Raw genomic sequence first — 22,179 nt, 5'->3', positions numbered from 1 at the left:
TCCACCAATGTCTTTCCACTCCTTAATTGTATAGCTTTGCACTCTTCTTTTGGATAAGGAATGGTGTCACTTGGTAATGAGTTTGATGGTTTCTCAATGTCAATTTGCTGGTTATTTCTTGGGTAGTTTTGGTTTGAATTCCTTTGCCATGGCTGTTGAGTCTGAGTGTGGTTGTCTCCCCATCTAAGGTTTGGGTGGTTCTTCCAAGATGGGTTATAAGTGTCACCATACACTTCATTCTGTCCAGAACTTTGGTTGTGCACATATTGGACTTGCTCTTGCTGTTGGTCTTCTTGATTCTCTTTATTCTGTCCCCAAGGAGTTGATGGTTGGCTTGTGGCACTCACTGATGCAACTTGTAGGCCATCAATCCTCTTAGCCATTTACTTAAATTATTACTGAATTTGCTGCTGCATCACTTTATGTTGGGCTAAGATGGTGTCTACTCCTTCCAACTCTAGCACTCCCTTCCTCTGTGATGGTTGGCATTGCCTTTGGTGAGAAAAGAAATATTGGTTATTTGCCACCATGTCAATGAGATTTTGAGCCTCCTCTGCAGTCTTCATCAGTTGCAAAGAGCCTTCAGCTGAGTGGTCAAGTGCCTCTTGAGCCTCTAGATTGAGTCCTTCATAGAAGTTTTGCAGCTTGTCCCACTCAGTGAACATTTCTGGTGGGCATTTCCTGAGCAAAGCCTTATATCTCTCCTATGCCTCATATAGAGTTTCAGCATCCAATTGTGTGAATGTTTGCACTTCAGTCTTCAATCGGATGATCCTCTGAGGTAGGTAAAATTTGGTAAGAAACATGCTCACCAAATCATCCCAAGTGTTGATGCTCTCCTTTGGAAATGTCTCTAGCCATTGAGTGGCTTTGTCTCTGAGAGAGAATGGGAATAACAGCAGCTTGAAGATATCAGGGTGCACACCATTGCTTTTGATAGTGTCACAAATCCTCAGGAAGGTGGATAGGTGTTGGTTTGGATCTTCAAGTGGCCCTCCTCCAAAGGAGCAGTTGTTTTGGACCAATGTGATGAGTTGTGGCTTCAATTCAAAGTTATTTGTATTGACATTAGGGGTAAGAATGCTACTCCCACAATGTCTAGAGTTTGCAAATGTATAAGAGGCCAGTACTCTCCTCTGTGGTTGACTATTGTTGTTGTCCACTCCTCCTGGTGGATTTGTTGGATTTGTTGAACGTTCCTCCATCTATTGGAATTCTTCTTCTGAATCCTCTTCTCCAGCAATGCCTTTCCCTCTTTCTTCTCTTCTCAACCTTAGAAGAATTCTTCCGTTAGTTTCAGAGAAAGTGGGGATAGCTCTCTTGGTACCTGACATACAAACACAACACAAGAAACACACAGAAACCAGAAAACCAGTGAGACTTCAATCTATTGCTAGAATGAAGTTTTGGTTAGCTTAGGCAAAAATTCAAACAGTTAATGTGTTAGTCAAAAATAAAAGAAAATGCTTAATCTAGATCACCACCTCACTTAATCATTGTCAATCCATTTCAATCCCCGGCAACGGTGCCAAAAACTTGATGTGTGGAAAACGATCCAACACGAAACTCACCGGCAAGTGTACCAGGTCGTATCAAGTAATAATAACTCACATGACTGAGGTTTTTAATACACTTCCTATTTTTGGATTTTAGAATTTAGAGTGAGATTTTTAATTTTGTGAAGAATTGGATTTTATTTTATTTTTGGACTCAAAATTGAGTCGTGGTGCACTCCCAGGGCATGGCTCAGTTGCAAAACTAAACTGAGTGCCCAAACTTGCTTTCCTTGCCCAATTTGATGTGCGTCCAGCCTTGGTGTTCTTCCTAGCGTGCCAATATATGGGGAGTGGGGGAGAGTAGCGCTCAGTTGGGCTTTGGGCTTCATGCTTCCAAGTTCGATCCTTGGTGGAAGCAATTTGATGCTGATTTCCTTGGAAGAGTGGAGCGCTCCTTCCTTGCCTTTCATGGAGCTCCCAGGTTCGAATCCTTGCCAAATCATTTTGGCTTATTTTCCTTGCAAGCTTTATAGCATGAGGTCCCTTGTTCGAACCTTGGGGAATGCTTTTTGGCCAATTTTTGCTTGTTTTCCTTGCAAGGAGCGTTCCTTGCTTCCCTTGGGTCATGAGTTCGAAACTTGGTGGCTTCATTCCTTGGGATTTTGCTTTGAATTTATTTTTGAAGAAGCCCGATAAAGCTCACTTAGTGAACTGAGCTTTATGCTCTTGCCTTGCTTTCTTTAATGATCAGTTAACTAAGTTAACTCAGCTTTGTGCCTTGCTTCCCCTTTTTTTGGTTCTTTGTAAAGATCGGTTCACTCCCTCAACCTAGCTTCCCTCCTTTCTCAATGATGCCACGCTTTTTCTTCTTTTTTGGCTATACTTCTTGTTTCCTTTGGGCATTCCCCTTAGTCCATGCTTTTCTTAATTTTTTCTTTTCTTCACCTACAAGTAATCAAAACAACCAATCAAAGTATCACGAAATTCACAAAGCTTAGAATTCATTTAAAAACCAGCTAATTTTAGCTTAAACTTCATGATTTTGTGTCAATTAAAGGGTGGTTGATTGATTCAAAGAAAATGTACAATTCCACTCCAAATTACTTACTTACAATGCAAGAAAGTGCATAAAAACTAATGAAACAAGTGAAAAATGCTTGCAAAACTAGCATGTGATGACTTATCATCAGTAGACACTACTTTTCTTTTTAGTTAATCTTGGTAGTTGTAGATTGTTAAGTTAGTTCTTGTTTACTTGCCTATTTTGTTTTGCTTTTCATAATTGCATGCTTTCATTGCCACCTCAGTTGAATGACACGGTCACTTCCAGACCCGAGCTTGGCCACTTTTGATCCAGAAATTGAAAGAACTTTAACCCGTATAAGGCAAGCTCGGCGCCGGCTAGCTTTTATGCATAGTGAATCCTGCTCCCTTGAGGATTACTCCCACTCACTATCACCACCAATCCATGACCATCATTCTCCAATCAACGAGGAGACTCTCTATTCATATGTCGGAAGTACTGAATTATCTTTGAATGACTCAGGTGACACCATCATGGCGGATCCACCGCAAAGGATCACTTTGAAGGAAGCTGGAGCTTCTGATCTCACCTTGCAACCACTTTAGATTCTGTACCCAGCCTTGGATCCGAATTTTGAGCTTAAGTCTGGCACAATCAACTTGTTCCCCAAGTACAATGGATTGCCTGGGGAAGATCCTCTGAAGCACCTTAAGAATTTTCAAGTTGTATGTACAACTGCGAGAAGACATGGAATGTATGAAGCTGCGGTGTTGGTCTTCGCTTTCCCTTTCTCTTTGGAGGGAAAAGTGAAAGAGTGGTTTTATACTCAGCCGGGGGAAGTTAGATCCAATTGGGACTTATTGCGAAAAGAGTTCTTGAAAAAGTTCTACCCTCCTCAGAAAATAGACAAGTTGCAAAGAGAGATCTCTTGCATTATGCAACGAGATGGGGAGACTTTGTATGAATATTGGGAGAGGTTTAAGAAGTTGCTGGAGGCTTGCCCTCACCACCAGATTGATGAGTTGGTTTTTATCTGTTATTTCTGTCAAGGAATGCACCATCAAGATAAGCTTCTCCTAGATGCCGCGAGTGGAGGATCATTGACCAAAAACAAGACCGCAGCGGAAGCATGGGAAGTTATATCGGACCTAGCGGATTCAACTCAACACCCAAGGGCAAGAAGTTCACAACCAAAAGCTATGAGCGAGGTTTCCCCCTCCGGAGACGCAATTTTGACTAAGACCCTCGGTGAGATGACTATTTTGTTGAGGCAAATCACCCAAGGGCAATAAATCCCTCAAGCTTTGATAAATGCTCCACCTCAACCTCCTAGGATAGAAAGACCATCAAGGATATGTGGTGTTTGTGCTTGTACCACTTATTACACCAATAAGTGCCCTCAAATCCAGGAGTACACTACATTGGCGGTTGCTAACCCTTACCCACAAAGGCCCAATTACAACCAAGGACCCTACCCACAAGGAGGTAATCAAAACCAAGGGTGGAGAGATAACTCAAACCAAAGGTGGAACCAAGCTCCCCAAGCTCAACCTAACCAAAATGCTCAAATCTACTACCACTAATTCCCCCAAGGTCAACCACAATACCAACAACTGTACCAACAACCCCCACAACCTCCATCTCAAGTGAAGTATCAACATCCAAATAGTCGATCCAATCCTTTTGAAGTTAACCAAGCCCCTCCCTCCAATCAATCCCACATGAATGACACAATTCACACCCTTCATGTAAGAACAAAGAGAGTTCCATAAGAAACAAGATGCTTACATGGCTACAATAGCCGAAGCCCTTACCCGTTTGATTCTCCCTCCTCAAACAACACAAAGCACCCAACAAGCTTCAACCTCAAGTAGTTTGCCCTCCCAACCTCAACCCAATTCCAAAGGAAGCATAAATGCCATTACTATTAGAAGTGGTACTAAGTTGGATAAGAATGCGGCTATAGCATCAAAGTTGGGTGAGTAGACAAACAATGAGGAGGTAGGAGAAGAAGTGGAGGTGATGAGGAGTAAAGATGAAAATGTTGATAAAGATGAGGAAGAATCACCAAAGGTCAAGGAGCCAAAGAGAAAGACCTTGCTTGAAGAGCCTTTGCCCATCCCATTCCCAACTATAGCTAAGAAAGCAAAGAAGCAAGAAGATCTTGACCCCACTGTGGTGGAAGCTTTTGAGAAAGTTGAAGTTACTGTCCCTCTCTTTCAAGCCATTCAACAAGTGCCGAAATATGCCAAGTTTCTCAAGGATATTTGCACTCACAAAGACAAGCTTGGCAACCTCAACAAAAAGTTGGTAGATGATTCTATCTCCTCATTACTTCCTGAAAAATGCAATGATCTCGGCCTATGTTTGGTTACTTGTTTGATTGATGGGACTAAGTTCATGGAATGTATGTGTGATTTGGGGGCGTGTGTGAGCATCATGCCACTCCCCGTCTATGAAAGATTCAACTTATCTCCCATAAAGAGGTCTGGGGCCAGGTTTGTGTTAGCCGACAAGAGTATTGTGTCAGTTGTGGGGATTGCAGAGAATGTCATAGTCAATATTCAAGGATTGCTCTTTCCAACTGATTTTCACATTTTGGAGACCCCTCCTATTTACTCAACCAAGCCATCATCAATACTCCTTGGAAGACCATTCTTGAAGACGGCCCGCTTCAAGTTAGACGCCCACTTGGGAGTCTATTCTTTTGAGTCGGATGGCAAGTTAGTCAAGTTCACTTTGGAGGAGTCCAATAAATCCATCCTTGAAGCTTACTCTATTTTTGGGTGCGACATAGTTGAAGACAAAGTGATTGGCGATGTCAAGGAGCAAGGAAAAGAAGATAGTGCGGAGAACTCCATTTCAAATGATCATGCTCAACCAAAGCAAGCCAAAGAGTTAGAGATTTTCCTCCTTTGAGAAATTTTTAAGTGATCAAGAAAGCCATGCAAGTCCAACTTAGGACTCTAAACCAAAGTGCTTGGTGGGAGACACCCCACCATGGTGACATTTTTCAATTCTATCTCTTGTTTATAGCTATTTGAACTATTTATTTTCTTGTGATATCATGTTTAGTTTATATTTGATTTGATGATTTTTGAGTTGTATAAGTTAAATTGCTTGTGGACTATAATTTTGTGATTATTTGAATAATTTGGGGTTGGTATGTTGTTATGCTAAGGTTAGGAACCTCAGTTTTGAAAAGAAAAGAAATTTCTGAAAAAGGGCATCTGTGCGTACGCACCAAACTGTGCGTGCGAAAAAAACTGTGTTTTTTGCCATCTGTGCGGACGCACAAGCCTGTGCGTCCGCACACGCCTTGACATGCCCTCTGGTCGCGGAGCCAGCACAGCCTGTGCATGCGCGCTGCCCCCTTTTCTATGACCTGTACGTTTGCACAGCTGCATGCATACGCACATGTTCTCTTTCTTGCTTCATCTGTGTAGCCACATAGACGTGTGCGTCCACACACCAATTGCAAGCCCCTTTGGTAGAAGCAAGGGAACAACTTGTGCGTGTGAACAACCTCCCCCATCCTTATCTTCTGTGCGTGCGCACGGACCTGTGTGCGCACGCACACTTGCTTCTGTCGACGTATAAAAAAAAGAGAGAGCCATTTGTGCACCCGCACGCTCTCTTGCAGCCTCTCTGGTCGCCGTGTTCGCACACTTTATGCATTTGCACCCTACCAACCTTTTGCTTCTGTGCCTCTGCACAGCCCCCTGTGCGTCCGCAGAGATTGCATTCTGGGCATTAATAGGGCAACCTGCCCTGTTGAGAGGCAGTCCTCTTTTCTTCTCTTCTCCATAGTTTCTTTCTCCCTCTCTTCTCTGCCAGCTCCACCGGTCCCTGCCACCGGCCACCGCCGCTGTCAGCCACCGCTGGCCAACCACCATCTCTCTCTCTTAACCTCACTTCTTTTCTTTTCTTTCTCTTTCTTTCTTTCTCTCATCTTTTCTCTATTCACCACCGGTGAATTCTCTCCTCCGGTGTTCTTTCTGGCAGCCCAACTGCCGTGATTTCGTGGTGGCTATAAGAAGTGCCATTATTCCTCCCTAGTTCTTGTTCTCTTCAACTTCTATACCTAAGGTTTTTGTTTTCCCTTCCTAGCTATGTTAATATTTTTACTTTCACTTTCATTTCTTCTATGTTGTCTAGATTAAATTTGTTACTTTCTTTGTTGCTTCTTTGTATTGCAAAGTGTTGTTACTTGATTATTAGGTTGGTTAGAATCAATTTTTAGCTTAACTGTGATGAACTTGCACATTGCATATGACTTGGCCATCATATGCTTTCAATTTATCTTTTGTTAGGCATATCGTATAAATTGTGCAACTTCATTTGTGAATTTTGATGTTGATCACATTATTTTATCAATGCATTGTGTTGATAGAATTTGAGCTTCATTGTTCACCTTGGAATTTAAATTGAGTAATTACTTTACAAAAGTTCAACCTTTGGTGATGTCTTGATCAAAACATCTTTTGGCTTTCAATTAAAGAGCTTTGTATTTATGATTACCACTTGCTGAGGATTATCAATTGACTATTCCTTTTTGGTGCTTGCTTGAAGTTGCTTGCATCTCTATGTTTTATATTGGCAACTTGAGCACTTAGTTGTGAAGTTTTGAACTTTGAATTGCCTTAAGAATGCGATTGCTATTGTCTGCGGCCAGAGTGTGTGTTCCAACCGCGCGCACCATTGGAATATACACACCGTCATTCTTGTGAATCACACTTTCTTCAAGCTTCAAACTAAGAAATTAATTTTCTTGACTTTATTAAGTGCTTCCTCATTGTTCTAAGATTGTTGTTGCCCTGTGACCTTGATGTTTTCTGTTTTCTTTTTAGGATGCGCAATAAGGGTAAGAAATCGGTCACTCTACCGGTTGTACAACCTACAACCCATGCATCAAGACCATATTTCATGGATCACCCGAGAAATAACCCGGAAATCTTGATCACCTGGAGAGCCGAGTTCCAATATGACAAATTTGAGGAAAGGTCAATCTATTCAAAATGGACGCTTAAGGTTCCGGTCAAGTACAAAATGGTAATCCATGAGCGGATCGCCTCACTTCATTGGGAATTTTTAGAGCAAGACCCAATCGAAGTCAATGAAACAATGGTGTGGGAATTCGACGCCAACTACTAAAATTGGGAAGCAGAGTCGGTATTCCTCCGGGGGAAGAGGTTGGATACTTCCAACTTAGCTCTCAAAGCTATTTTGAAGATTCCTCACATTCCGCCCGAGAATGATGACTATTCAAGGATCATGGCGAGTGTGTCCAAGGGGAGAATATCTTTAACTCCCATACTTGTAAGAATTGTCCGTCCCGGTGCTTCATGGGAGTATAGCAAAAGGAGAAATTCTGTTCCCACAGCTATAGCTTACTCCGATTTGAATGCCGAAGCTCGTATATGGCATCAAATTGTGGCGGATTACATTATTCCCAGCACCCATGCTATCCATGTGAGATTTAAGACTGCTACTTTGGGCTATTATGGAAAGAAAGAACATATTCATTGTGCCTTTAGTACGCATATCGATATGGAAACTGATTCAGAAGAAGAACATCAACATCCTTTTTCCATCGATGGTGATGCGTCTAGCAACAGCAGCGGGGGTAGAGTGGCATCTGAGAGACATCATGTTCAGGGTCCCTAAAGGCAACAAGTTCATTCCGAGGGGAGATTTGGAGAGATCTACAACCACAACACCCTCTGAGAGGAAGACACCCACAACACTACCACCAAGTCTACCAACTTCATCAACGCTTTACCCTTCCTCCAACCTCTTCCAAAATTATTCGAAGACATCTTGCACGATATCCACCGCAAGGAGCATTTGGAGCATAAGCGTTTTGAGTGGATAACAGCAAAACTAGAAGGAAGAGACCCTGGCCCACCGTCTCGAGCTTCTTTTGAGCTAGCTAGAGAGGAGCATGATGCAGTTGACCAACCCACTTCTGAGTCCACCAGCTGAAGGTGGCCCCTCTTCGTCCTCCCGAAGCGTAAGCATGCATGGAGGACCGTGCACAACCTAAGTGTGGGGGAGGATCAATGATTAAAAAGGGGTAAAATTTCTCTTTTCAAGGCACTTTGTAATGTTTCTTGTAGTACTTTCTCTTTATTTTAAGTAATTTTATGTCTATTTTATATTATTTGGTTGCTTGTAAATATTTCTTTATTGTTTATGGATATTTAGTAGTTAGTATTTGCATGTTGCATGATGGAATGAATAAGTTGGTGAAACACCAAGAAATTTCCATGAAATATTTTTCTAGGGCATACCATTGATTGAATTGAAGGAAATATTACGTTTGCCAACTTGCTTGGAGTAATTTGTTTGTAGAACATGGAAAAGAGCTCCAACAACATACCTTGTGAGTCTTAAGCTTTATTAGATGGTTGCATCTTTTCAACCATAATGTTGTTCTTGTGTGTGATTATTACTCCTTTTTTATTGTGATCATTGATTTGCATGATTCTTTATGTCTTGTATTTGTATTTGAATGCATTTAGCATGATTGATGTCATTTTTTATGATAAACTCACTAACCTATATGGCCAACCCTTATATACACCTTTATGAACCCCTTTGAACCTATGAATCCCCTTTGTTCTGATGATAGCACATTACTCACCTTAAGCAAAAAACCATTGATGTCCCCGAATTACGCTTTGATTAGCTTGGGTGGATTAGTGAAATTCTAAGTGTGGTGGAATTTTTGTAAACATTGGTGATAGAGGCATGAACTTATTGTGAAAAATTTTTGGCAATGAGGTAATGCTCATGCATTTCATTAATGAAAACATATGCATTCATAGTTCAATAAAAAAAACTCGTGCATAACAAAGTATAAAATAAAGTGTTAAATACAGAATGCATATGCCATGTTTGAAAAGAAAATGCATGAGTAAGGTGAGATAGAAAAAAAAGGAAGAAAATGGGTAGATAGGTTGTAATAATATGTGCATATAGGTGAGATAGGATTAAGTGGACACTCAAGCTAATCAAAGAACTAATTCTTTAAGTCCACTTAGCCATATTTCATCCTACCTAAACCCTAGCCCCATTACATCCCTTTAAAGACCTCATGATATTTGTTATTCATGCATTAAATACTACTTGATTGTTAGATGACCTGCAAATCTTTGAAAAGCATGATCAAAGGAGAATTGAGTGATTAAACCCTAAACACTGAGTAAATTAAGTGGATACACATCCGGTGAGGGGTTCGATTGCTCAATTCTATATTCTTATGCTTTATATTGTAACGTCTTGCAAGTTGTTTAATTGAATGGTTTTGAAAATTTCAATTCATTTCTTTGGACATTGATCTTAGTACATGAACTCCTTGCATTGACCCTAAAGCTTTCTTGTTATGGATTGGAATTTCATGGTTTATTTCTACCAACTCTCATTATAGTACATATTGGAAATTAACCTTAGGATAGTTGCATGCATTTAGGTAGTTTATAGCACAAGTCATTTTCCCTTTCATCTATCTCCTTTGAGTGTGTTTAGCATGAGGACATGCTAGTGTTTAAGTGTGGGAAAATTGATGAATCCATATTTGATGATGATCTTTGGTTAGAATTTAATGGATTCCATCACATAAACTTGCACTTATTCCCTTAAATAGCATGCTTTTGAACTTTCCTCCCAAATTGTGCTCGATTATGAAAATATGATCTTTTGTGCTTAATTTGATCTATTTTATTCCATTTGCCTTCCATTCAATGCCTTGATCTTGTTTGTGAGTGATTTCAGGTGTATAAGGTGGGAATGGTTTGGAGAAGATGGAAGAAAAGCATGCAAAGTAGTAATTACTCACATGAGTGAGGTCAATCCCACAGGGATTGAAGGATTGAGCAATTTTAGTTATGTGGTTGATTTAGTCAAGCAAACAAGTGTTAATTTGAGTGAATTGTGACTAACAGAAGCTAAATTGCATGAAACTAAAAGGAAGAGGGAGAATTGACAGTAAACTAAAGAGCAGAAGAAGTAAAATAGCTGAATCTTAAACTATAAGTAATGTAAATGGCTGAAGCTTAGAGTGTAAGAAATGTAAATTGCTTGAATAATAAAGGGGTGTGGGATGCTGGGATTCAGAATTTAACAACAGAAAGTAAAGAAGATGAATTAAGTGCAGTAGATCTAAACAGAATTGGAAAATTGCAGTGAAGAACAAAATAGAAAGTAAATTCAACTCAATTACAAGAGCTAGGAAAGAAATTAAAGAGCTCATAGGCTCAATGAGACTAGAAAACAAGTCTAGATCTCAATTCCTTTCTTGATCCAACAGAGAATAATTTGTAGAGGAAAAGAAAATGAAAACAGTAAAGGAAACTTAGATTCAATTCTTGGAACAATTGAGAAGAGAGGTAAAGATGATTCCCAAACTTTGAATCAATGAAGCTCTTCAATCTCAATTCAAATTCCAAAACAGAAAGCAAAAGTAGCAGAAGAAATAAAAATGAAAACAGAAATCTAAATCCAATTCCCAACTCTTAGAATTATGCAGAAGAAAACAAAGATGAATTGTAGATCAATGATTGAAACAGAATTCCTTCAATCTCAATCCAAAATTCATAAACAGAAAGTAAGAAATGCAAAAGTAAGAACCAGGAGGAGAGAACTCAGCTCTCAATCCCAATTCAAAGCTAAAATGTAAAAATGAGCTCAAAATAAAACTCAAAATAAAAGAAGGTTCAAAAGTAAAAGTAAAAGTCTCCCCTAAATCAAACTAATCTCCTATTTATACACTTTCTCTTTTTTATCTTTAGAATTTGGAGTGGGCTTTTCAAATTCATGAAGAATTGGATCCAAATTGGATTTTTAATTGAAGTTGAGCCATGGTGCAACTCCCAAGGAAGCGCGACATGAAGAAAGAAAGCGCAATGCTACCCATTTTGCTCCCTGTCCCAGGCCCGTGTCAACCTTCTTCAGCATTGTCTATAGCGCTGCGCTAAGTAATGCAGCGTAGCACTCCTTGCCTTGTCAAGCCCATTTGGTGCACTTCTTCATAGCACTATGCTAAGTAATTAAGCGCAGCACTACATGCTTGAGTGAGGCTCCACTTTCGATCCTTGCTTGCTCCCAATTTGTGCCAATTTCTTGTGCAGGGTAGCGCAGCGCCGCTTTAAACTTGTGCAAGGTTCCCAATTCGAACCTTGCTGGCTTAATGTACTAGCAATTTCCTTGTGAGGTAGCGCTTCCCTTATATGTAACGGCCTAGCCTTTAGCCTCAAAGAAACGACGTTTTTTCGGGATCAAATAGAATTTTTATGGAATTTTTAGGAATTTTAGTGCATATAAGCACCTCCACTGCACAGGTGCTGTGTCATCAAGCTGCTGAGTCAGTAGCTTGACTGCACCAGACACCTCTCCTAATCTAAGCAACCACGTCACGAAAAGTTGCATTTTTGAACCACTTCGGGTCCAAATTTCAAAATTCTGATTTTCGTGGTTAGTCTCATTGTGACGAGCCGGCCTCGAATTTTGAGAGAAAATTTCTATTAATATAATATTCATATATTATTATTTTATTCGAAATATTATATTATTATTTCTTCTGTTGTGGTTAATGCTGATCTATGTTTAGTAATATAATAACTGAGCTAGAAATCTACCGGTAATGGATAATACCGGCATTCCTTGAAAAAGATTTGATTGAAAAGATATGATTTGAAAAAGATTTGATTTTGAAAGATTTTGAAAACCTGAAAAAAATTGGCATTAAAAACAAAATCTTCCCTCTTGTGCCATCCTGGCGTTAAACGCCCATAATGGTGCACATTCTGGCGTTTAACGCCCAAAGCACTACCCTTTTGGGCGTTAAACGCCCAGCCAGGCACCCTGGCTGGCGTTTAAAAGCCAGTTTCCCTTCCTTACTGGGCGTTTTGAACGCCCAGCTTTTTCTGTGTAATTCCTCTGCTGTATGTTCTGAATCTTCAATTCTCTGTATTATTGACTTGAAAGGACACAAATTAAAAATATTTTTGGATTTTTAATAGTGAGGAATAATCAAAATGCAACTAAAATCAAATAACAATGCATGCAAGACACCAAACTTAGCAGTTTGTATACTACTGACACTAACAAAATGAAAATGCATATGAAAAACAACAAAACACTCAAGTCAAGAGAATTTAAAGATCAGAACAAGGAAATCATCAAGAACAACTTGAAGATAACTTAAGGCACATGAATGAATGCAAGAAGAACAAAAACATGCAATTGACACCAAACTTAAAATGAAACACTAGACTCAAACAAGAAATATTTTTGGATTTTATGATTTTGTAAAATTTTTTTTTTGGTTTTTTCGAAAATTAAGTGGAAAAGAAAATAAAGATATCAAAATTCTTAATGAGAATTCCAGGAATCATGCAATGTTAGTCTAACGCTTCAGTCTAAAGGAATTAGACATGGCTAGTCAAGCTTCAGCAGGACATTACATTCAAGAGCTAAATTGATGAAGATCAATCAGCTTTGGTGATGATAAGAACATCACCTTGAAACACTAGAATTCATTCTTAAGAACTCTGAAGAAAAATACCTAATCTAAGCAACAAGATGAACCGTCAGTTGTCCAAACTCAACAATCCCCGGCAACGGCGCCAAAAACTTAATGCAGTTGCCGGATCAGAAATTTGGCACTGATGTTACCGGACCAAAAGCTTGCCGAAAACTCGAACAATCCCCGGCAACGGCGCCAAAAACTTGGTGCACGAAATTGTGATCATCAATGGCGCCATCAACATGGTACGCACAATTGTAATCTCAACTCTTTATCACAACTTCGCACAACTAACCAGCAAGTGTACTGGGTCGTCCAAGTAATAAACTTTACGCGAGTAAGGGTCGATCCCACAGAGATTGTTGGTATGAAGCAAGCTATGGTCATCTTGTAAATCTTAGTCAGGCAAACTCAAATGGTTATGGGTGATGAATAAAACATAAAGATAAAGATAGAGATACTTATGTAATTCATTGGTGAGAATTTTAGATAAGCGTATGGAGATGCTTTGTCCCTTCGGTATCTCTGCTTTCCTACTGTCTTCATCCAATCCTTCTTACTCCTTTCCATGGCAAGCTGGATGTAGGGTTTCACCGTTGTCAGTGGCTACCTTCCATCCTCTCAGTGAAAATGTTCAACGCACCCTGTCACGGCACGACTATTTAGCTGTCGGTTCTCGATCATGTCGGAATAGAATCCAGTGATTCTTTTGTGTCTGTCACTAACGCCCCACAATCGCGAGTTTAAAGCTCGTCACAGTCATTCAATCATTGAATCCTACTCAGAATACCACAGACAAGGTTTAGACCTTCCGGATTCTCTTGAATGCCGCCATCAGTTCTAGCTTATACCACGAAGATTCCGATCAAGGGATCCAAGAGATAAACATTCAAGCCTTGTTTGCTTGTAGAACAGAAGTGGTTGTCAGGCACTCGTTTATAAGTGAGAATGATGATGAGTGTCACATAATCATCACATTCATCATGTTCTTGGGTGCAAATGAATATCTTAGAACAAGAATAGGCTGAATTGAATAGAAGAACAATAGTAATTGCATTAATACTCGAGGTATAGCAGAGCTCCACACCTTAATCTATGGTGTGTAGAAACTCCACCGTTGAAAATACATAAGAACAAGGTCTAGGCATGGCCGTGAGGCCAGCCCCCAAACGTGATCAAAAGATCTAAAATGATCCCCAAGATTCAAATACAATAGCTAAAGGTCCTATTTGTAGAGAACTAGTAGCCTAGGGTTTACAGAGATGAGTAATGACATAAAAATCCACTTCCGGGCCCACTTGGTGTGTGCTTGGGCTGAACATTGAAGCATTTTCGTGTAGAGACTTCTCTTGGAGTTAAACGCCAGCTTTTGTGCCAGTTTGGGCGTTTAACTCCCATTCTTGTGCCAGTTCCGGCGTTTAACGCCGGGCAGTTTTGAGGTGATTTGGAACGCCAGTTTGGGCCATCAAATCTCGGGCAAAGTATAGACTATTATATACTGCTGGAAAGCCCAGGATGTCTACTTTCCAACGCCGTTGAGAGCGCGCCAATCGGGCATCTGTAGCTCCAGAAAATCCACTTCGAGTGCAGGGAGGTCAGAATCCAACAGCATATGCAGTCCTTTTTAGTCTCTGAATCAGAATTTTGCTCAAGTCCCTCAATTTCAGCCAGAAAATACCTGAAATCACAGAAAAACACACAAACTCATAGTAAAGTCCAGAAAAGTGAATTTTAACTAAAAACTAATAAATATATATTAAAAACTAACTAAAACATACTAAAATCATACTAAAAACAATGCCAAAAAGCGTACAAATTATCCGCTCATCACAACACCAAACTTAAATTGTTGCTTGTCCTCAAGCAACTGAAAATCAAATAAGATAAAAAGAAGAGAATATACAATGAATTCCAAAAACATCTATGAAGATCAGTATTAATTAGATGAGCGGGGCTTTTAGCTTTTTGCCTCTGAACAGTTTTGGCATCTCACTCTATCCTTTGAAATTCATAATGATTGGCTTCTTTAGGAACTCAGAATCCAGATAGTGTTATTGATTCTCCTAGTTAAGTATGATGATTCTTGAACACAACTACTTTATGAGTCTTGGCCGTGGCCCAAAGCACTCTGTCTTCCAGTATTACCACCGGATACATACATGCCACAGACACATAATTGGGTGAACCTTTTCAGATTGTTACTCAGCTTTGCTAGAGTCCCCAATTAGAGGTGTCCAGGGTTCTTAAGCACACTCTTTTTGCCTTGGATCACAACTTTATTTCTTTCTTTTTCTCTCTTTTCTTTTTTTTTTCGTTTTCTTTTCTCCCCCTTTTTTTTCGTTTTTCTCTTTCTCTCTTTTTTTTTCTATTCGCTGCTTTTTCTTGCTTCAAGAATCATTTTTATGATTTTTCAGATCCTCAGTAACATGTCTCCTTTTTCATCATTCTTTCAAGAGCCAACATTCATGAACAACAAATTCAAAAGACATATGCACTGTTTAAGCATACATTCAGAAAACAAAAGTATTGCCACCATATCAAAATAATTAATCTATTATAAAATTTAAAATTCATGCAATTCTTCTCTTTTTTCAATTAAGAACATTTTTCATTTAAGAAAGGTGATGGATTCATAGGACATTCATAACTTTAAGGCATAGACACTAAGACACTAATGATCATGAGACACAAACATAGATAAACATAAGCATGATTTTTCGAGAAAAAAAACCGAAAAATAAAGAACAAGGAGATTAAAGAACGGGTCCACCTTAGTGATGGCGGCTTGTTCTTCCTCTTGAAGATCTTATGGAGTGCTTGAGCTCCTCAATGTCTCTTCCTTGCCTTTGTTGCTCCTCTCTCATGATTCTTTGATCTTCTCTAATTTCATGGAGGAGGATGGAATGTTCTTGGTGCTCCACCCTTAGTTGTCCTATGTTGGAACTTAACTCTCCTAGGGAGGTATTGATTTGCTCCCAATAGTTTTGTGGAGGAAAGTGCATCCCTTGAGGTATCTCAGGGATTTCATGATGAGTGGGATCTCTTGTTTGCTCCATCCTTTTCTTAGTGATGGGCTTGTCCTCATCAATGGGGATGTCTCCCTCTATGTCAACTCCAACTGAATAGCAGAGGTGACAAATGAGATGAGGAAAGGCTAACCTTGCCAAGGTAGAGGACTTGTCCGCCACCTTATAAAGTTCTTGGGCTATAACCTCATGAACTTCTACTTCTTCTCCAATCATGATGCTATGAATCATGATGGCCCGGTCTATAGTAACTTTGGACCGGTTGCTAGTCGGAATGATTGAGCGTTGGATAAACTCCAACCATCCTCTAGCCACGGGCTTGAGGTCATGCCTTCTCAGTTGAACCGGCTTTCCTCTTGAATCTCTCTTCCATTGGGCGCCCTCTTCACAAATGACTGTGAGGACTTGGTCCAATCTTTGATCAAAGTTGACCCTTCTAGTGTAAGGATGGTCATCTCCTTGCATCATGGGCAAGTTGAATGCCAACCTTACATTTTCCGGACTAAAATCTAAGTATTTCCCCCAAACCATTGTAAGCCAATTCTTTGGGTCCGATTTCACACTTTGATCATGGTTCTTGGTAATCCATGCATTGGCATAGAACTCTTGAACCATTAAGATTCCGACTTGTTGAATGGGGTTGGTAAGAACTTCCCAACCTCTTATTCGGATCTCATGTCGGATCTCTGGATATTCACTTTTTTGAGTTTGAAAGGGACCTCGGGGATCACCTTCTTCAAGGCCATAACTTCATAGAAGTGGTCTTGATGCACCCTTGAGATGAATCTCTCCATCTCCCATGACTCGGAGGTGAAAGCTTTTGCCTTCCCTTTCCTCTTTCTAGAGGTTTCTCCGGTCTTGGATGCCATAAATGGTTATGGAAAAACAAAAAGCAATGCTTTTACCACACCAAACTTAAAAGGTTTGCTCGTCCTCGAGCAAAAGAAGAAAAAAGAGAGTAGAATAAGAAGAAATGAAGGAGATGGGATGGCTTTGTGGTTCGGCCAAAGGGGAAGAAGTAGTGTTTAGGTTGTGTGAAAATGAAGGAGTGAAGATGGGTTTATATAGGGGTGAAGAGAGGGGTAGGGTTCGGCTATGGGAGGGTGGGTTTGGGTGGGAAAGTGGTTTGAATTTGAATGGTTAGGTAGGTGGGGTTTTATGAAGGATGGATGTGAGTGGTGAAGAGAAAGATGGGATTTGATAGGTGAGGGGTTATTGGGGAAGAGTGGTTGAGGTGATTGGTGAATGGGTGAAGAAGAAGAGAGAGGGTGGTGGGGTAGGTGGGCATCCTGTGGGGTCCACAGATCCTGAGGTGTCAAGGAAAATTCATCCCTGCACCAAGTGGCGAGCAAAAATGCCCTTTGTGCCAATTCTGGCGTTAAACGCCGGGCTAGTGCCCATTTCTGGCGTTTAAAGCCAACATCTTGTCCTTTCCTGGCGTTTAACGCCAGTCTGGTGCCCCTTTCTGGCGTTAAACGCCCAGAATGATGCCAGACTGGGCGTTAAATGCCCATTTGCTGCCCTTACTGGCGTTTAAACGCCAGCAAGGTCTTCCTCCAGGGTGTGCTGTTTTTCTTTCTATTTTTCATTCTATTTTTGCTTTTTCAATTAATTTTGTGACTTCTCATGATCATCAACCTACAGAAAACATAAAATAACAAAGGAAAATAGATAAAATATAACATTGGGTTGCCTCCCAACAAGCACTTCTTTAATGTCAGTAGCTTGACAGTGGGCTCTCATGGAGCCTCACATATGTTCAGAGCAATGTTGGAACCTACCAACACCAAACTTAGAGTTTGAATGTGGGGGTTCAACACCAAACTTAGAAGTTGGTTGTGGCCTCCCAACACCAAACTTAGAGATTGACTGTGGGGGCTCTGTTTGACTCTGTTTTGAGAGAAGCTCTTCATGCTTCCTCTCCATAGTGACAGAGGGATATCCTTGAGCCTTAAACACAAAGGATTCTTCATTCACTTGAATGCTCAATTCTCCTCTGTCCACATCAATCACAGCCTTTGCTGTGGCTAGGAAGGGTCTGCCAAGGATGATGGATTCATCCATGCACTTCCCAGTCTCCAGGACTATGAAATCAGCAGGGATGTAATGGTCTTCAACTTTTACCAGAACATCCTCTACAAGCCTATAAGCTTGTTTTCTTGAATTGTCTACCATCTCTAGTGAGATTTTTGCAGCTTGCACCTCAAAGATCCCTAGCTTCTCCATTACAGAGAGAGTCATGAGGTTTACACTTGACCCTAGGTCACACAAGGCCTTCTTGAAGGTCATGGTGCCTATGGCACAAGGTATTGAGAACTTCCCAGGATCTTGTCTCTTTTGAGGTAGTTTCTGCCTAGACAAGTCATCCAGTTCTTTGGTGAGCAAAGGAGGTTCGTCCTCCTAAGTCTCATTACCAAACAACTTGTCATTTAGCTTCATGATTGCTCCAAGGTATTTAGCAACTTGCTCTTCGGTGACATACTCATCCTCTTCAGATGAAGAATACTCATCAAAGCTCATGAATGGCAGAAGTAAGTCAAATGGAATCTCTATGGTCTCAGTGTGAGCCTCAGATTCCCATGGTTCCTCATTAGGGAACTCATTGGAGGCCAGTGGACGTCCATTGAGGTCTTCCTCATTGGCGTTCACTGCCTCTTCCTCCTCTCCAAATTATTGCTTGGAAGAGTGCTAGGGGGAGTTTAGTAATTTTCTTACTCAGCTGACCCACTTGTGCCTCCAAGTTTCTATGGAGGACCTTGTTTCAGTCATGAAACTTTGAGTGGTTTTGATTAGATCAGAGACCATGGTTGCTAAGTCAGAGTTACTCTGCTTAGAATTCTCTGTCTGTTGCTGAGAAGATGATGGAAAAGGCTTGCCATTGCTAAACCTGTTTCTTCCACCATTATTATTGTTGAAACCTTGTTGAGGTCTCTGTTGATCCTTTCATGAAAGATTTGGGTGATTTCTCCATGAAGGATTATAGGTGTTTCCATAGGGTTCTCCCATGTAATTCACCTCTTCCATTGAAGGGTTCTCAGGATCATAAGCTTCTACTTCAGATGAAGCGTCCTTAGTACTTCCTGGTGCAGCTTGCATTCCAGTCAGACTTTGAGAAATCAAATTGACTTGCTGAGTCAATATCTTGTTCTGAGCCAATATGGCATTCAGAGTATCAATCTCAAGAACTCCTTTCTTCTGATTTGTCCCATTGTTCACAGGATTCCTTTCAGAAGTGTACATGAATTGGTTATTTGCAACAATTTCAATTAGTTCTTGAGCTTCTGTAGGCATCTTCTTCAGATGAAGAGATCCTCCAGCAGAGCTATCCAAAGACATCTTGGACAGTTCAGACAGACCATCATAGAAAATACCTATGATGCTCCATTCAGAAAGCATGTCAGAGGGACACTTTCTAATTAATTGTTTGTATCTTTCCCAAGCTTCATAGAGGGATTCTCCTTCCTTCTGTCTGAAGGTTTGGACTTCCACTCTAAGCTTACTCAAGTTTTGAGGTGGAAAGAACTTTGCCAAGAAGGCATTGACTAGCTTTTCCCAAGAGTTCAGGCTTTCTTTAGGTTGTGAGTCCAACCATATCCTAGCTCTGTCTCTTACAACAAAAGGGAATAGCATAAGTCTGTAGACCTCAGGGTCAACCCCATTAGTCTTGACAGTGTCACCGATTTGCAAGAACTCAGCTAAAAACTGATGAGGCTTAAGCTCAAAGTTGTTTGCTCCAATGGCAGGGATAGAGATACTTCTCCCATAGAAGTCGGGAGTAGGTGCAGTAAAGTCACCTAGCACCTTCCTTGCATTGTTGGCATTGTTGTTGTTTTCGGCTGCCATGGGTTCTTCTTCGTTGAAGATTTCTGTTAGGTCCTCTACAGAGAGTTGTGCCTTAACTTCTCTTAGCTTTTGCTTCAAGGTCATTTCAGGTTCAGGGTCAGCCTCAACAAGAATGCTTTTGTCTTTGCTCCTGCTCATATGAAAGAGAAGAGAACAAGGGAATATGGAATCCTCTATGTCACAGTATAGAGATTCCTTGAGGTGTCAGAGGAAAAGAAAAATAGAAGGAAGAAGTAGAAGAATTCGAACTTATCAAGAAGGATGGAGTTCGAAATGTGCATTAAGGAACAGTGTTAGTCCATAAATAGAAGGATGTGAAAAGAGGGGAAGAAATTTTCGAAAATTAAGTAAAAGATTTTAAAAACATTTTGAAAACCACTAATTGATTTTCGAAAACTAAGAGTAAAAAAAGAAATCAAGTGATTTTTGAAAAAGATTTTGAAGTTAGAAATTAAAAAGATATGATTGAAAAGTTATGGTTTTAAAAAGATGTGATTGAGAAAATATGATTTGAAAAACAATTTAAAAAGATTTGATTTTAAAAATTAATGCCTTGGCTAACAAGAAAAGATATGATTCAAACATTTAAACCTTTCCCAACAGAAAAGGCAACATACTTGAAATGTTGAATCAAATCATTAATTGATAGCAAGTATTTTTGAAATGGAAAGAAATTGATTTTGAAAAAGATTTGATTGAAAAGATATGATTTGAAAAAGATTTGATTTTGAAAGATTTTGAAAACCTGAAAAAAATTGGCATTAAAAACAAAATCTTCCCTCTTGTGCCATCCTGGCGTTAAACGCCTAGAATGGTGCACATTCTGGCGTTTAATGCCCAAAGCACTACCCTTTTGGGCGTTAAACGCCCAGCCAGGCACCTTGGATGGCGTTTAAATGCCAGTTTGCCTTCCTTACTGGGCGTTTTGAACGCCCAGCTTTTTCTGTGTAATTCCTCTGCTATATGTTCTGAATCTTCAGTTCTCTGTATTATTGACTTGAAAGGACACAAATTAAAAATATTTTTGGATTTTTAATAGTGAGGAATAATCAAAATGCAACTAAAATCAAATAACAATGCATGCAAGACACCAAACTTAGCAGTTTGTATACTACTGACACTAACAGAATGAGAATGCATATGAGAAACAACAAAACACTCAAGTCAAGAGAATTTAAAGATCAGAACAAGGAAATCATCAAGAACAACTTGAAGATAACTTAAGGCACATGAATGAATGCAAGAAGAACAAAAACATGCAATTGACACCAAACTTAAAATGAAACACTAGACTCAAACAAGAAATATTTTTGGATTTTATGATTTTGTAAAAATTTTTTTTTTTGGTTTTTTCGAAAATTAAGTGGAAAAGAAAATAAAGATATCAAAATTCTTAATGAGAATTCCAGGAATCATGCAATGTTAGTCTAAAGCTTCAGTCTAAAGGAATTAGACATGGCTAGTCAAGCTTTAGCAGGACATTGCATTCAAGAGCTAAATTGATGAAGATCAATCAGCTTTGGTGATGATAAGAACATCACCTTGAAACACTAGAATTCATTCTTAAGAACTCTGAAGAAAAATACCTAATCTAAGCAACAAGATGAACCGTCAGTTGTCCAAACTCAACAATCCCCGGCAACGGCGCCAAAAACTTAGTGCAGTTGCCGGATCAGAAATTTGGCACTGATGTTACCGGACCAAAAGCTTGCCGAAAACTCGAACAATCCCCGGCAACGGCGCCAAAAACTTGGTGCACGAAATTGTGATCATCAATGGCGCCATCAACATGGTACGCACAATTGTAATCTCAACTCTTTATCACAACTTCGCACAACTAACCAGCAAGTGTACTGGGTCGTCCAAGTAATAAACCTTACGCGAGTAAGGTCGATCCCACAGAGATTGTTGGTATGAAGCAAGCTATGGTCATCTTGTAAATCTTAGTCAGGCAAACTCAAATGGTTATGGGTGATGAATAAAACAAAAAGATAAAGATAGAGATACTTATGTAATTCATTGGTGAGAATTTCAGATAAGCATATGGCGATGCTTTGTCCCTTCCGTCTCTCTGCTTTCCTACTGTCTTCATCCAATCCTTCTTACTCCTTTCCATGGCAAGCTGGATGTAGGGTTTCACCGTTGTCAGTGGCTACCTCCCATCCTCTCAGTGAAAATGTTCAACGCACCCTGCCACGGCACGGCTATTCAGCTGTCGGTTCTCGATCACGTCGGAATAGAATCCAGTGATTCTTTTGCGTT

At 40.0% G+C, this 22,179-nt stretch overlaps 1 non-coding gene across 1 annotated transcript; it reads right to left on the bottom strand.

The window, feature by feature from the left end:
• Window positions 1–3,428: 3,428 nt before the first annotated feature.
• LOC112714078 (small nucleolar RNA R71) lies at window positions 3,429–3,535 on the bottom strand. The gene has a single exon (XR_003159033.1). It is a non-coding gene; the product is annotated as a small nucleolar RNA R71 (small nucleolar RNA).
• Window positions 3,536–22,179: the final 18,644 nt, after the last annotated feature.

The sequence above is a fragment of the Arachis hypogaea genome, chromosome 9 (assembly GCF_003086295.3).
Source record: "Arachis hypogaea cultivar Tifrunner chromosome 9, arahy.Tifrunner.gnm2.J5K5, whole genome shotgun sequence".
NCBI classification, from domain to species: Eukaryota; Viridiplantae; Streptophyta; class Magnoliopsida; order Fabales; family Fabaceae; genus Arachis; species Arachis hypogaea.
This window is presented reverse-complemented; position numbering and strand designations above follow the sequence as displayed.